The 16,287-nt window shown below is 47.1% G+C and overlaps 3 non-coding genes and 2 pseudogenes across 3 annotated transcripts; all 5 read right to left on the bottom strand.

Moving 5' to 3' along the window:
* Positions 1 to 3,038: 3,038 nt before the first annotated feature.
* LOC130289986 (U2 spliceosomal RNA) lies at positions 3,039 to 3,211 on the bottom strand (annotated as a pseudogene).
* Positions 3,212 to 5,310: 2,099 nt separating this feature from the next.
* On the bottom strand, positions 5,311 to 5,501 carry LOC130288176 (U2 spliceosomal RNA). Its single transcript, XR_008847445.1, has one exon. It is a non-coding gene; the product is annotated as a U2 spliceosomal RNA (small nuclear RNA).
* Positions 5,502 to 7,617: 2,116 nt separating this feature from the next.
* On the bottom strand, positions 7,618 to 7,801 carry LOC130289670 (U2 spliceosomal RNA). Its single transcript, XR_008847472.1, has one exon. It is a non-coding gene; the product is annotated as a U2 spliceosomal RNA (small nuclear RNA).
* Positions 7,802 to 12,968: 5,167 nt separating this feature from the next.
* On the bottom strand, positions 12,969 to 13,101 carry LOC130290136 (U2 spliceosomal RNA; annotated as a pseudogene).
* A 2,080-nt stretch (positions 13,102 to 15,181) lies between these two features.
* LOC130285767 (U2 spliceosomal RNA) lies at positions 15,182 to 15,372 on the bottom strand. The gene has a single exon (XR_008847399.1). It is a non-coding gene; the product is annotated as a U2 spliceosomal RNA (small nuclear RNA).
* Between the last annotated feature and the right edge of the window lie 915 nt (positions 15,373 to 16,287).

The raw sequence follows: 16,287 nt of genomic DNA on the forward strand, positions 1-16,287 counted from the left end.
CTCAAGTCCCACTTCTTCGCACACGCCTGTTGTCTGCCTTTTGCCTGAAAGAAACAACGGAATTCGACTTTAACATATTCCCACCAATCGCTGATGCACTTGAACAGACATTTGTCATTTCGCCATACAAGGTAAGCATCCCTAAGTTCCTCCATGACCTCCCTCTGCTCCAACAGGGCACAATTCAACTTCCAGGAGCCCGGGCCAGGTGGGAATCCATGGCCCAGAGTCCCCCGGAATCGAATGGCCCTGTGGTCAGAGAAGAAGCAGGGGACCATAGAGTACGACACCTTTCTGACTGCTCTCGAAGTGAAGATGAAGTCTATCCGAGAACGGAGCGAGCCATCGGGGCGGCTCCACGTATAGTTTACGGAGCCGTTCCCGATGGACCCGACAACGTCCTGCAAGGATGCCTCCGTCACCATCTCAATCAGCAGTTTAGACGTCACGTCCAGGTTGGCGGATGTGCCAGAACTGCGCCCGTCCACCTCAATGGGGCAGTTGAAGTCACCACCCAACACTACTGCTCTAGTGGTGGCGAGTTCAGCCCGCAGGGCCTGGAGAACCTCCAGTCGGACATCCCTCTCAGGGGAGGCATACACGTTGATGAGCCGCACGGGCTCACCCGCCCAGGAGCCGCCTGCGACAAGAAGTCTGCCACAGACGAGCTCCCGGACGGAATCAAGTGCAAAGTTACCTCCCCTGATCAGGATGGCCACCCCCGCAGACCTATTGTCGCCCCCACCAGACCAGTAGGAAGGGCCGTGAGGCCACTGCCTGGCCAGATGGTTGTAAGACCTAGAAGCAGACAAAGCACATTCCTGCAACATGTAAACATCACACTTCTGGGAATCTAAGAACGTAAGAACAGTCTGAAATCTAAACCAAGCTCTAATACTCCTCACATTAATGCAGAAGATGTTGAGATCAGCCATGGGAATAAAAAGAGAGGTTAGTTCTGATACTAGTTACCAGTCTGGTCGGACGGGTCCTCTTCTCTGGCGCCTGTCGGCTCCTGTGGCTTCTCGTAGCGCCCTTCCAAGAACTCGTCGTAGACCGTGTTGGACGGAGTGTCCAGGATTTTCTTAACCTCTGGGTCCTGCAGCAGCTCCTCCATAGATTGAGCTTGGACTGGCTCTGCTTGGACCTGCTCCACTTGGGCCTGCTCCATCACCTCCTCTCCTTCTGAAGCCTCAAGGCTCTCGCAGACCTGCTCCATCTCCTCCTCCTCGTCTGAAGCTTGAGGGGTTTCGCAGGTCTCGATTATCTTTCTTTTGTGGGACTCTTCTGATACGTTGTCCCTTCCTTTCCTCTTCCTCTGTATGGTACCTGGGGGAGGAAGCACAGGAAAGTCCTCCGAAGGGCGGGCACCAGCAGCTGGAGGGGGGTTAGGTGCTGCTGGGCCAGGAGAGAAAGGAGGCTGGGTGGGGCGGGGGGCAGGAGAGAGTGCCCGGGCAGGGGAGGACGGGGCAGGGGTGGGCCGGGCAGGGGAGGACGGGGCAGGGGTGGGCCGGGCAGGGGAGGACGGGGCAGGGGTGGGCCGGGGTGGGGTACGGGGGGCAGGGGTGGGCCGGGGTGGGGTACGGGGGGCAGGGGTGGGGCGGGATGGGGCAGGAGGGGCGGGGGTGGGACGGGATGGGGCAGGAGGGGCAGGGGTGGGACGGGATGGGGCAGGAGGGGCAGGGGTGGGACGGGATGGGGCAGGGGTGGGACGGGATGGGGCAGGGGTGGGGCGGGATGGGGCAGGGGATGGGGCGGGAGGGGCAGGGGAGGGGCGGGACGGGGCAGGGGTGGTGGCTTTCGCCTTCTTACCCTCCTTGGTCGGCTTGGCCATCCGTGGTGTTGGCTCCGGAGCTGGGGCTGGCTTCGGTGCTCTCGCTGCCACAGATGCCCATGTTCTCTCCCTCTGGGGGCAGTCCTTGTAGCTGTGGGCTGCCAGTCCGCAGAGGTTGCAGGTCTTGCTCTTGGGGCAGTCCTTGGTCGTGTGACCTGTCACACGGCAATACCTGCAGGCATCCTCCGTACAGTCCTTGCCCTCGTGGCCCATCTTGCCACATCTCCTGCAGGTCTGCGGCATGTCCGGGTAGAAGATAAGTCCTGTGGAGTTGCCCAAGGAAAATGTCGTTGGCAGGTGCTGTAGTCCGTCTGGAGAAGCAGGGTTCTTGTTGAGTCTGACGACCACAGACCACTTGCAGGTCCAGTATCCGAGTGAGTTCAGGATGCGGGTGGGCTCCCTCACCACGGTGCAGAAGCGCTTCAGGAAGGTCGAGATGTCCGTGCCTGGGGTGTGTGGGTTCCGCATTGAGACCGTCACCCGCCTCTCCTCTCTTTGAATAAGGCAGTTGCCCACAAAGCGAGAGAAAGGGGATTCGGGACTCGCCGCTTTCACCACCTCCCAGTATCTTCTACAGGTCCCAATGGTGGCAAAGGTGATGTAGAAGATTCCCGAAAAGAAGGTTGCTATTCCCAGGGTGTCAGCCGTGGGGAAGCCTTGATCCGCCAGCATCTTCTTGCAGAACACGTCGTGGGACATGTCCGGCACCCTTCCGTCCACGGGCTTGAGCTTCAAGGCAACAGTCTGCCTCATCCAGGGCTCCAGGGTTGGAGCTTCCAGGTTAGGAATTCTGCCGCCCTTCTGCCTTGCCGTGGTGGAGGTTGAAGCTTGCTGTGGTTGGGGCTGGACCTCCAGGCCTTGCCCTGCAGCCTCCTGGGTGGACTTGCTGGTTGAGGCCATGGCTTCTTCCAGCAGGCTCTTTTCCGCTTCCTTGCTTGCTTGTGGAGAGAGGCTTCGCAAAGTCTTCTTTCCCGGGTGGGAGGAGCTATGCAGATCCGGTCCCGGTGGGAGGAGCTATGCAAATCCTTCTCCAGAGGCAGCGAGTTTCTTCGAAAAGATTCTGCGCCGCCTTCCTCTTCGCCGCTGTTCCGGAATTCACCGCCGATTCCCTTCTTCCAGGTTCTTCGTCGGCTTCTTCCGGAGCTGCAGTCTTCAAGATCTTCTCCTTCTTCAGATGTTCCGAGGCAGGCAGGAGACGATCTTCAGGTGGTATGCTCTAGAGAAATGCGGTTCTAATAAGAACGAAAAGTACTGCAATCGTACTACGCAAAATCTCTACCACAATGCTTGGAGTTCTTCAGACCGTAGCGATCATGGTATCTCCCCTGATAAGAACAGATACTACACTTGATCTTAGCCAAAAGGCCGAGAAGCGATAACCGTGAAAGGGGCGGGCCCAACAAGGTCCCCTTCATGGGCACTATCACTGCTTGCTGTCAGGGAGGCTGCCAGACAATTTTCCATGCACACTCTGGGCTGGGGGGCAGTCAACCACCAGTACACACAGCAGAACCAAAACCCATACCATTATTGCTAAGCAGCAAGACAGGGGCCCATTGCACTCCCACGGGGCCTTTTTAAATGCAATCCATAACCCGGATTTGCCAGGAACCCTTCTTACTCCTCCTACTTGCATGTGACACTGGGCTTAGGATCTGCATAGGAAACACACACACAAGCACACACCTACCTTTGTTGCCTGCAGATGCCTCCTTGGCTGTCCCCAAACGGTATCAAACCAACACCCACGGGAAGCTGTAAGCATAGAGGACATGCCTGCACCCCATTGGACTTACCTGTGTGGGTTAAATCCGGGTTATTTGACAACCTATGGCGGTGATGGTTCTGCTCAGGCAGAGCAGTGCTGATGCTCCTCATAAAGCTGTCGCTGCTGTGAAGGTTCTAGGTGACATCACAAATCCCTATGGTTACATACACAACAAAGCTGGGTTGTTGTTGTTTACACTCTGCAAGGCCTGTGGAAGTGAGTGACATCATAGCACTGTAGTTCTGAGGGTTCTAGATGGATGCAACAATCTTCTGTTGCTTCTATGAAGGCCATAATAGACGACATCACCAAACAGCTCCATAGTCACATACACAGCAAAGGAGAGATGTTGTTTACACCTAGTGATGTCAGTGGTATTGAGTGACATCACAGCACAGTGCTAAGGCTCCTGGGCCTGGACACAGCAGCGGCTGCAATATCTCAACGGAGAATACGTTTATATCTATGTGTGTGTGTGCGCGTATATATATATATATATATATATATATATATATATATATATATATATATATTTCTCCGCCGAAATCACTTTTAAACCCATTTCCACCTTTTTTTCCCTTCTCTTCCTCTTCCTTTTTTTTTCACGTTTTTTTACGTTTTTCTCCTTTTCGCCTCTTTTCTGGGCGTATTATTCTTCTTTTTCTTCTTTTTTTTCGTCTAATGCATACCCCATCAGTGCAGCAATGCTTATTCAATACCGCCAGCAGATGGAGACACTGGGGGATAATTTTCTAAGGATTTATACTGATTTTTCCTGTCTGAATTTGTCGCACAGAAAGTTGCAGGCCAAATATGTGTGACATTTCTGCGACTTTAGCTTCTAGAGCATTTTTACAACATTATACATAGGTGCTGAATACATAAAAAGCGACTGTTCAGCGACAGACAAGTCGCATCGGCTGAAAGTAGGCCAGAATGTCAGTCCATGTTGGAGCAGGTTTAGATACAGTCTAAAGCATAGATCTCAAAGTCTGTGCACAGAATTTAGCAAGGGCCTCGCACCTTCTGATGCATCAGGTAGGTGCACAATAGCATAGCCTAACCCTCTGTACTTTGGTCTATATTGATGCGGGACATAGACAGCCAGCTGATGACCAATCCATTAGTGCAATGGATGGCTGAAAGCATTTGTCTTTGCCTTTGCAATACCACAGAAGCAATGCATGGTCAATGTACAGCAATGACACACCTGTGTGAACAGCCAGGAGACCCCCCCCCATGTTATGTTACATAGTTACATAGTTAGTACGGTCGAAAAAAGACATATGTCCATCAAGTTCAACCAGGGAATTAAGGGGTAGGGGTGTGGCGCGATATTGGGGAAGGGATGAGATTTTATATTTCTTCATAAGCATTAATCTTATTTTGTCAATTAGGAACATTCAGCACCCACCCGCTATCAAGGCAGCTGCCTATCATGTCATGCCCTACCTGCACAGGTGTGCTGGCTACTCAAATGATCCAATTAAGGAGGCCATTTAGTCAGCAGCAGCAGAAGTCCTGTGCCTGGACGCTCCAACAGCGGCCAGACACAAGCAGAAGCAGAAGCAGCAGAAGCAGCAGCAGCAGCACCTTTTGTTTTTTGGCTGCAGCAGCAGCAGCAGCAAGGCCCACAGGGCTGGCTAGCTGGCTAGCCAGCAAGCAGGTAGCAATGAAAGTAGGAATCTTTCTTTTTAACCCTGTAAGGGGGTGGTGCACTGTACCCGAAGATACTGCCATATCGGGTCAATGCATAGGGTGACGGAAGCAAGCTTCGAAATCGGCCCCCGTTCTCAAAAATCCATTTAATATATGGTCCCCAGATAGGGGACGTATCAGATATTAAACTGATAAGAACAGATACTACACTTGATCTTAGCCAAAAGGCCGAGAAGCGATAACCGTGAAAGGGGCGGGCCCAACAAGGTCCCCTTCATGGGCACTATCACTGCTTGCTGTCAGGGAGGCTGCCAGACAATTTTCCATGCACACTCTGGGCTGGGGGGCAGTCAACCACCAGTACACACAGCAGAACCTAAACCCATACCATTATTGCTAAGCAGCAAGACAGGGGCCCATTGCACTCCCACGGGGCCTTTTTAAATGCAATCCATAACCCGGATTTGCCAGGAACCCTTCTTACTCCTCCTACTTGCATGTGACACTGGGCTTAGGATCTGCATAGGAAACACACACACAAGCACACACCTACCTTTGTTGCCTGCAGATGCCTCCTTGGCTGTCCCCAAACGGTATCAAACCAACACCCACGGGAAGCTGTAAGCATAGAGGACATGCCTGCACCCCATTGGACTTACCTGTGTGGGTTAAATCCGGGTTATTTGACAACCTATGGCGGTGATGGTTCTGCTCAGGCAGAGCAGTGCTGATGCTCCTCATAAAGCTGTCGCTGCTGTGAAGGTTCTAGGTGACATCACAAATCCCTATGGTTACATACACAACAAAGCTGGGTTGTTGTTGTTTACACTCTGCAAGGCCTGTGGAAGTGAGTGACATCATAGCACTGTAGTTCTGAGGGTTCTAGATGGATGCAACAATCTCCTGTTGCTTCTATGAAGGCCATAATAGACGACATCACCAAACAGCTCCATAGTCACATACACAGCAAAGGAGAGATGTTGTTTACACCTAGTGATGTCAGTGGTATTGAGTGACATCACAGCACAGTGCTAAGGCTCCTGGGCCTGGACACAGCAGCGGCTGCAATATCTCAACGGAGAATACGTTTATATATATGTGTGTGTGTGCGCGTATATATATATATATATATATATATATATATATATATATATATATATATATATATATATATATATATATATTTCTCCGCCGAAATCACTTTTAAACCCATTTCCACCTTTTTTTCCCTTCTCTTCCTCTTACTTTTTTTTCACGTTTTTTTACGTTTTTCTCCTTTTCGCCTCTTTTCTGGGCGTATTATTCTTCTTTTTCTTCTTTTTTTTCGTCTAATGCATACCCCATCAGTGCAGCAATGCTTATTCAATACCGCCAGCAGATGGAGACACTGGGGGATAATTTTCTAAGGATTTATACTGATTTTTCCTGTCTGAATTTGTCGCACAGAAAGTTGCAGGCCAAATATGTGTGACATTTCTGCGACTTTAGCTTCTAGAGCATTTTTACAACATTATACATAGGTGCTGAATACATAAAAAGCGACTGTTCAGCGACAGACAAGTCGCATCGGCTGAAAGTAGGCCAGAATGTCAGTCCATGTTGGAGCAGGTTTAGATACAGTCTAAAGCATAGATCTCAAACTCTGTGCACAGAATTTAGCAAGGGCCTCGCACCTTCTGATGCATCAGGTAGGTGGCACAATAGCATAGCCTAACCCTCTGTACTTTGGTCTACATTGATGCGGGACATAGACAGCCAGCTGATGACCAATCCATTAGTGCAATGGATGGCTGGAAGCATTTGTCTTTGCCTTTGCAATACCACAGAAGCAATGCATGGTCAATGTACAGCAATGACACACCTGTGTGAACAGCCAGTAGACCCCCCCCCATGTTATGTTACATAGTTACATAGTTAGTACGGTCGAAAAAAGACATATGTCCATCAAGTTCAACCAGGGAATTAAGGGGTAGAGGTGTGGCGCGATATTGGGGAAGGGATGAGATTTTATATTTCTTCATAAGCATTAATCTTATTTTGTCAATTAGGAACATTCAGCACCCACCCGCTATCAAGGCAGCTGCCTATCATGTCATGCCCTACCTGCACAGGTGTGCTGGCTACTCAAATGATCCAATTAAGGAGGCCATTTAGTCAGCAGCAGCAGAAGTCCTGTGCCTGGACGCTCCAACAGCGGCCAGACACAAGCAGAAGCACAAGCAGCAGAAGCAGCAGCAGCACCACCTTTTGTTTTTTGGCTGCAGCAGCAGCAGCAAGGCCCACAGGGCTGGCTAGCTGGCTAGCCAGCAAGCAGGTAGCAATGAAAGTAGGAATCTTTCTTTTTAACCCTGTAAGGGGGTGGTGCACTGTACCCGAAGATACTGCCATATCGGGTCAATGCATAGGGCGGCGGAAGCAAGCTTCGAAATCGGCCCCCGTTCTCAAAAATCCATTTAATATATGGTCCCCAGATAGGGGACGTATCAGATATTAAACTGATAAGAACAGATTTTTTTAACTTGGCTACCCCTGAGGGGTATCTTTTTATTTAGAATTCATAACATTTTACAAAGTGCATTACGATTTATAAATATAATTTTTTTTCAATAAAAACAAATTTTGATAATAAAATCACATATAACAATAAAAGTTCACATAAATACAATCATAATACACTTAAAATGGGCACTTGGTGGCTTTACAAAAGGGCGTTCCATTCATTAAAATACCATTTTCTAGCTAATAAAGGATAATATTTCTTGTCTAATAAAAAGTACTGGTACATATCACTAAAACAAAGAGCTAAAACATCATTCACAGATAAAATCTCATTTTTAAAAAGTAAAATGTTTCTGGCATTCCATAGAGCTGCTTTAACACAGTTTATGATCTTCCATGCCATTGTCTCTTGAGTCCGTATTGGGCATTCCAGACATCCATAAAAAACAGCTGCAGAGTTTAAGTCCTTTATTTCTGTTATCTTCTTCACCAGAGGGAGTATTTTAGTCCATATCCTTTTTGCATAAAAACAAGTCCAGAAAAGGTGGTACACGGTCTCGGGTTCCTGGCAGCCCTCCCTCGGGCATACTGCAGTGTTGGCCATCCTTCTTCGGTGCTGGAATGCCCGGCATGGAAGACACTCGTGTATGCAGCTCCAGGCCAGATCTTTCTGTGAATTAAAAAGATAAATCATATTTGCCATCTTCCATATTTTCCTGCATTTCTCATTAAAATTATTCACAGGGGTAATAAAACCACTTTCTTTAATATATTTTAACATTTTTTTGCTATTAGTTACTTCATTAATACTTTTTCCGTTAAAGTTGTACAAGTTGAAAATTTTCTCTAAAATCTTGTATTGTTGGGGAAGATTAAAAGCATAAGGACAGCTTAAAACAGTTTTAAACCACCCATTCCTCCTCATAAAAAAACCTGTATTAAAACGGATAAAATATGACCAGTAACTATCCTTAAAAAGTGTGCTAACACACATGCTAAAAAACTTGGTAAAAAGGAACGCCCTGATGTCGGGGAAGTCCTTTCCACCCATACCTTTTGGCATCATGACGATCTCTCTTCTCAATTTTTCACTCTTGGAGCTCCATAAAAAGGTAAAACATGCTTTAATAATTTTATTTAAAATCATTTCGGGGGGTGGAAAGACCATGCCAAGATACAATAAAATGGGTAAAATCACCATCTTTGTAACTAAAACCTTCCCCTCCATCGTTAGCTTTCTCATGTTCCACATACAAATTTTTGTGTTTATTTTTTGAGCCACCAAGTCCCAGCTATTAAAACCATTGTTTGACTCACTGAAGGAGACCCCTAAAATCTGCACAGACTCAGACACAGGAATGGGTAAATCCCTTAAAAACAGTCCTCCTATATTTAAAACACTGCTTTTATTAAAATTTACCTTAAAACCGGAGGCACAACAAAAAAATTCAACTTGCTTTAGGGCTTTTTGAAGCGATGGGGTGTCCCTTCCAAGCACTGCCACATCGTCCATGTACCCCACTACTTTAGCCTCTAGTCCCCCTCCTCCCGGCAGGGGGACCCCTCTTATTTGCTTATCTCTCCTCAAGGTGCATAGTAGAGGCTCAAGCGCACCTATGAAAAGTAGTGGGGACAAAGGACACCCCTGCTTCACTCCGGAATTTAAAATCACATCCTGTGTCTTAAAACCGTTAACTAAAATCTTGCTTGTGCAGTTTTTATAAAAGGCCTTAAGAGACAATAAAAAGCCTTCAGGTATACCCATTTTCTCTAAAACCTTAAAAAGATAAAAATGTGACACTCTGTCAAAAGCCTTCTCGAAGTCTAAGGATAAAATGGCTAGTTTTCCGTTTCTAGACTTTGTGTCACTAATCACATCTTTTAAAAGGTTAAGATTTTCCCATATGCTCCTCCCAGGCACCCCACAGACCTGATTTGAATGGATTATTTTCTCTATTACACTTTTTAATCTATTTGCGCACAGTTTTGCCATCACTTTGTAGTCACAGTTGAGGAGGGTGATTGGTCTCCAGTTCTTTAGATCTGACCGGTCTCCCTTTTTGAACAGCAGGGAGACATCACCCTTCCTCCATGAACCTGGGAGGGCTTTTGTTTTAAATACTTCTGTAAAAAGGGAAAAAAGGTCATCTTTTAAAACACCATAAAAAATGACATAAAACTCAATGGGTATACCGTCAGGACCAGGCACCTTACCGGATTTAAAACTCCTGATCGTCTCTAAAACCTCCTGTTCCGAGATCTCCCTCTGTAAAAGAGACTGGGACACAGGGTCTAAAACATTGGTAATCTCCTTCAATGAGTCATTCATAAAATCAATATCAATATTTTTTGTATTAAAAAGATCCGCATAAAATGAATGTACCCTTTTTAAAATACCCTGTACATCTTTTTCTCCTTGTATATTATCAATTAAAACCTTTTTATCCGTTACTTTCTTAAAAAAGTACCTGGAGCAGGTCTCGTTCTCTTCAAGGTGCTTTATTTTGGATCTGAAAATTATCTCTTTTCCCTTCTGCTCCAGGCACTGTTTTATTTCTTTTTTTAAGTCAGTAATTTCTCTATAAACCTCTATACCATTGTCTCTGAATTTGTACAGGGTTTGCAGACGGGTATTTAGAAGGGAGTAAAACTCACGCTTCTCTTTAGCTCTAGAGATCCCTACTCTAATAAAAAACTCTTTTATTTTTATTTTCATTTTCTCCCACCATATACTGATGGGAGTGTTAGGATCTCTTACCCGTCTGCAGTCCTTGTAGAAGTTGATAAAATCGGATAAAACCTGCGGATCTTCTAAAAGGGATACATTCATCTTCCAGGCATTCCTCCCAGTCTTTTTTCTAAAATCACTCTTCACCTTAAAAGATAAAAGTTTGTGATCAGAAAAAACATTGGTTAAAACATCACACTTAAAAGGCAGTACTTGATAAGAACAGAAGATAAAATCGATCCTGGAGCTGCAGTTTGCATTGCTCCAGGTCACACCGTCTCTTTCTGGTAAAATACTATTGCATTTCTTAAAAACATCAGTAAGTCTAAAATCAATAATCATATTTTTTAACATAGAAGATGTTTTATCATAGTTTCTACTTACTGAATTGGTAAAACGGTGCTCCCCCCTTAAAATACAATTAAAATCGCCTGCTAAAATAAGAGGTTCAGAATCATTGATAAAAAGGGGTAAAATCTCTAACATCCGTGCTCTATCATTTTTATTGGGTGAACCATAAAAATTTAAAAACTGCCATTTAATACCATCAATAAAAGCTTTAACCAATAAAATTCTGCCTGGTAAAATCTCATGAATAAAATCAATAAAAGCATTTCCTTTAAAAAGTATGGCGACCCCTGCTGATCTGGATTCGTTAGATCCAGACCAGACTGATGGACCGTGTACCCAATCTTTTTTATACTTTTCATAATTTAAACTATGCGGGATGCCGCACTCCTGCAGGAAAACCACAGAAGCAGCAAAAATAGACAAGTAGTTAAAAAGGGCAACCCGTTTCGCTCGTGAACTTATACTTCTTACATTCATAGACAATCCGGAAAACTCAGCCATTGGAGATGTAAAAAAAAGGGAGGCTCAGATAACAAACTAAAAACCAGATTGCGCACTGGAGCTCTCGTTACCCCCCACCTCTGACTCTACCGTACACATAGAGGAAGCCGGAGAGGAACCACCATCGCTCGAGCAGCCCCCCTCTTCCAAGACCACAGGTGTATAGACGGAGTACATTGGTAAGAACAGCTTCTGGGCTCCATTCTCTTTTTCGGCGTCCACCTCTTGCCCCTCCATAGGGGTCGGGTGCGTACTTAGGTCCGTTTCCGGGACCTCGGAGATGGTCACCCCTGAAACCTCCTCCTGGCTGGGAGGAGGAGGGGTATCCACCGCTGGGACCTGTGGAGGAGCTTCACTTGGAGCCCCCGTCACAACAGGAACTTCCATCTGCTCCTCCTGGACCACCTCCGAGTCCGGACGCCCTTTGGAGCCCCTTCGTCTTTTCACCTTTGCTACTCCGTCTGGGTTTTCACACTCAGGGGGACCCCGAGCAGGAGGACCTTCCGGGGTGGAATCGGGCACCTCTCGCTCTTCCACCTTCTCTGAGGTATCTGCCCGATCCCCTCTCGCATTTCTCTTCCCCGGCCTCCTCTCATTTGGGGTCCCCCTTTCCACCTGTGCCTCTTTCTCCTGGGGTTCTTTTGGGGGGGCCGTGGTCTCCATCTCACAGCTTACCTCTTCTTGTGGGGGGTGCTCCTCCTCTCTGGCTTTTCCCCAGGCTGGTCTCCGGACGTCTCTCTTGGGTTGCCCTTGCTGTTCTGTGGTTTTTTTTGGTCTGTGGGGACAGAAAGCATACACGTGACCAAAGTGACGGCAAAAATTACATCTCAAACCCTTATCACATTTTTCTGTTTCATGTTGCATGCTTCCACATTTCTTACAGGAACTTTCACAATTTTCCTTTATGTGCCCATAACGTTGGCACCTTCTGCAGAAGTTTGGCATTCCCGCAAAAAAGAGGTCGCCACACACATTGTTTAATTTAAAACGAGCAGGCGGTAATAGTATCCCCCCTGGGAGGGTGGGGTCTTTGTTGCACGTGACTTGATATCGCCATTTTGAGGTCCAGACACCACAGTCGTTCATGATTTTTCCTCTGAACTCCACCTTTTTAAAGTAGGCTGCCAGGTACCCATCGATCTCTCTCTGATTTACAAAAGGGGAGTACATCTTCACGACAATCAACTTGGTTTCATCTAGGACGTGCTCGACAATTTGGATACCCTTAAGCCTCGGATCATCTTGCTTTGGAATTTTCATTACTGCATCTAAGAATACGCCTTCCCCTATGAAAGTGCAGTCGTAGATCCTCCGCTTAGGGTAATCCTGGATGGCCAAAATCTCTCGCTTACGAACATTAAGAATCTTGTCGAGCACGTCCTCTATCACGAACCTCATGCCACGTGCATCCGCCGCATCACCTGTGAGAATGACCCGCACAGTGTGTTTAATCCGGGCATAAGCCGGTACCGAACCAGGATCTAGATCTTCATCCATGGTTCATTCGTGTTTTGGTCTGGTTCTCTCCGCTCCAACCAACCAGCCAATTCGCTCAAACCTCTCTCCACCCAAAGGCTTTGAGAGGCGATCGCAACCCGTTACCCTGGGACTAAGCCCTCTCCCCAATAGCAACAAGTGGGTGAAGCCCAGGCAATAAACCTGGGCGATCCCACAAGGCCGAGGAGAGGGGTACCCGAGTACCTTCTGACCAGATCTCCTGTATTACTACACTTGATCTTAGCCAAAAGGCCGAGAAGCGATAACCGTGAATGGGGCGGGCCCAACAAGGTCCCCTTCATGGGCACTATCACTGCTTGCTGTCAGGGAGGCTGCCAGACAATTTTCCATGCACACTCTGGGCTGGGGGGCAGTCAACCACCAGTACACACAGCAGAACCTAAACCCATACCATTATTGCTAAGCAGCAAGACAGGGGCCCATTGCACTCCCACGGGGCCTTTTTAAATGCAATCCATAACCCGGATTTGCCAGGAACCCTTCTTACTCCTCCTACTTGCATGTGACACTGGGCTTAGGATCTGCATAGGAAACACACACACAAGCACACACCTACCTTTGTTGCCTGCAGATGCCTCCTTGGCTGTCCCCAAACGGTATCAAACCAACACCCACGGGAAGCTGTAAGCATAGAGGACATGCCTGCACCCCATTGGACTTACCTGTGTGGGTTAAATCCGGGTTATTTGACAACCTATGGCGGTGATGGTTCTGCTCAGGCAGAGCAGTGCTGATGCTCCTCATAAAGCTGTCGCTGCTGTGAAGGTTCTAGGTGACATCACAAATCCCTATGGTTACATACACAACAAAGCTGGGTTGTTGTTGTTTACACTCTGCAAGGCCTGTGGAAGTGAGTGACATCATAGCACTGTAGTTCTGAGGGTTCTAGATGGATGCAACAATCTCCTGTTGCTTCTATGAAGGCCATAATAGACGACATCACCAAACAGCTCCATAGTCACATACACAGCAAAGGAGAGATGTTGTTTACACCTAGTGATGTCAGTGGTATTGAGTGACATCACAGCACAGTGCTAAGGCTCCTGGGCCTGGACACAGCAGCGGCTGCAATATCTCAACGGAGAATACGTTTATATATATATGTGTGTGTGTGCGCGTATATATATATATATATATATATATATATATATTTCTCCGCCGAAATCACTTTTAAACCCATTTCCACCTTTTTTTCCCTTCTCTTCCTCTTACTTTTTTTTCACGTTTTTTTACGTTTTTCTCCTTTTCGCCTCTTTTCTGGGCGTATTATTCTTCTTTTTCTTCTTTTTTTTTCGTCTAATGCATACCCCATCAGTGCAGCAATGCTTATTCAATACCGCCAGCAGATGGAGACACTGGGGGATAATTTTCTAAGGATTTATACTGATTTTTCCTGTCTGAATTTGTCGCACAGAAAGTTGCAGGCCAATTATGTGTGACATTTCTGCGACTTTAGCTTCTAGAGCATTTTTACAACATTATACATAGGTGCTGAATACATAAAAAGCGACTGTTCAGCGACAGACAAGTCGCATCGGCTGAAAGTAGGCCAGAATGTCAGTCCATGTTGGAGCAGGTTTAGATACAGTCTAAAGCATAGATCTCAAAGTCTGTGCACAGAATTTAGCAAGGGCCTCGCACCTTCTGATGCATCAGGTAGGTGGCACAATAGCATAGCCTAACCCTCTGTACTTTGGTCTATATTGATGCGGGACATAGACAGCCAGCTGATGACCAATCCATTAGTGCAATGGATGGCTGGAAGCATTTGTCTTTGCCTTTGCAATACCACAGAAGCAATGCATGGTCAATGTACAGCAATGACACACCTGTGTGAACAGCCAGTAGACCCCCCCCATGTTATGTTACATAGTTACATAGTTAGTACGGTCGAAAAAAGACATATGTCCATCAAGTTCAACCAGGGAATTAAGGGGTAGCGGTGTGGCGCGATATTGGGGAAGGGATGAGATTTTATATTTCTTCATAAGCATTAATCTTATTTTGTCAATTAGGAACATTCAGCACCCACCCGCTATCAAGGCAGCTGCCTATCATGTCATGCCCTACCTGCACAGGTGTGCTGGCTACTCAAATGATCCAATTAAGGAGGCCATTTAGTCAGCAGCAGCAGAAGTCCTGTGCCTGGACGCTCCAACAGCGGCCAGACACAAGCAGAAGCAGAAGCAGCAGAAGCAGCAGCAGCACCACCTTTTGTTTTTTGGCTGCAGCAGCAGCAGCAAGGCCCACAGGGCTGGCTAGCTGGCTAGCCAGCAAGCAGGTAGCAATGAAAGTAGGAATCTTTCTTTTTAACCCTGTAAGGGGGTGGTGCACTGTACCCGAAGATACTGCCATATCGGGTCAATGCATAGGGCGACGGAAGCAAGCTTCGAAATCGGCCCCCGTTCTCAAAAATCCATTTAATATATGGTCCCCAGATAGGGGACGTATCAGATATTAAACTGATAAGAACAGATACTACACTTGATCTTAGCCAAAAGGCCGAGAAGCGATAACCGTGAAAGGGGCGGGCCCAACAAGGTCCCCTTCATGGGCACTATCACTGCTTGCTGTCAGGGAGGCTGCCAGACAATTTTCCATGCACACTCTGGGCTGGGGGGCAGTCAACCACCAGTACACACAGCAGAACCTAAACCCATACCATTATTGCTAAGCAGCAAGACAGGGGCCCATTGCACTCCCACGGGGCCTTTTTAAATGCAATCCATAACCCGGATTTGCCAGGAACCCTTCTTACTCCTCCTACTTGCATGTGACACTGGGCTTAGGATCTGCATAGGAAACACACACACAAGCATACACCTACCTTTGTTGCCTGCAGATGCCTCCTTGGCTGTCCCCAAACGGTATCAAACCAACACCCACGGGAAGCTGTAAGCATAGAGGACATGCCTGCACCCCATTGGACTTACCTGTGTGGGTTAAATCCGGGTTATTTGACAACCTATGGCGGTGATGGTTCTGCTCAGGCAGAGCAGTGCTGATGCTCCTCATAAAGCTGTCGCTGCTGTGAAGGTTCTAGGTGACATCACAAATCCCTATGGTTACATACACAACAAAGCTGGGTTGTTGTTGTTTACACTCTGCAAGGCCTGTGGAAGTGAGTGACATCATAGCACTGTAGTTCTGAGGGTTCTAGATGGATGCAACAATCTCCTGTTGCTTCTATGAAGGCCATAATAGACGACATCACCAAACAGCTCCATAGTCACATACACAGCAAAGGAGAGATGTTGTTTACACCTAGTGATGTCAGTGGTATTGAGTGACATCACAGCACAGTGCTAAGGCTCCTGGGCCTGGACACAGCAGCGGCTGCAATATCTCAACGGAGAATACGTTTATATATATGTGTGTGTGTGCGCGTATATATATATATATATATATATATATATATATATTTCTCCG

This window comes from Hyla sarda, chromosome 8, assembly GCF_029499605.1.
Source record: "Hyla sarda isolate aHylSar1 chromosome 8, aHylSar1.hap1, whole genome shotgun sequence".
Classification (NCBI taxonomy): Eukaryota; Metazoa; Chordata; class Amphibia; order Anura; family Hylidae; genus Hyla; species Hyla sarda.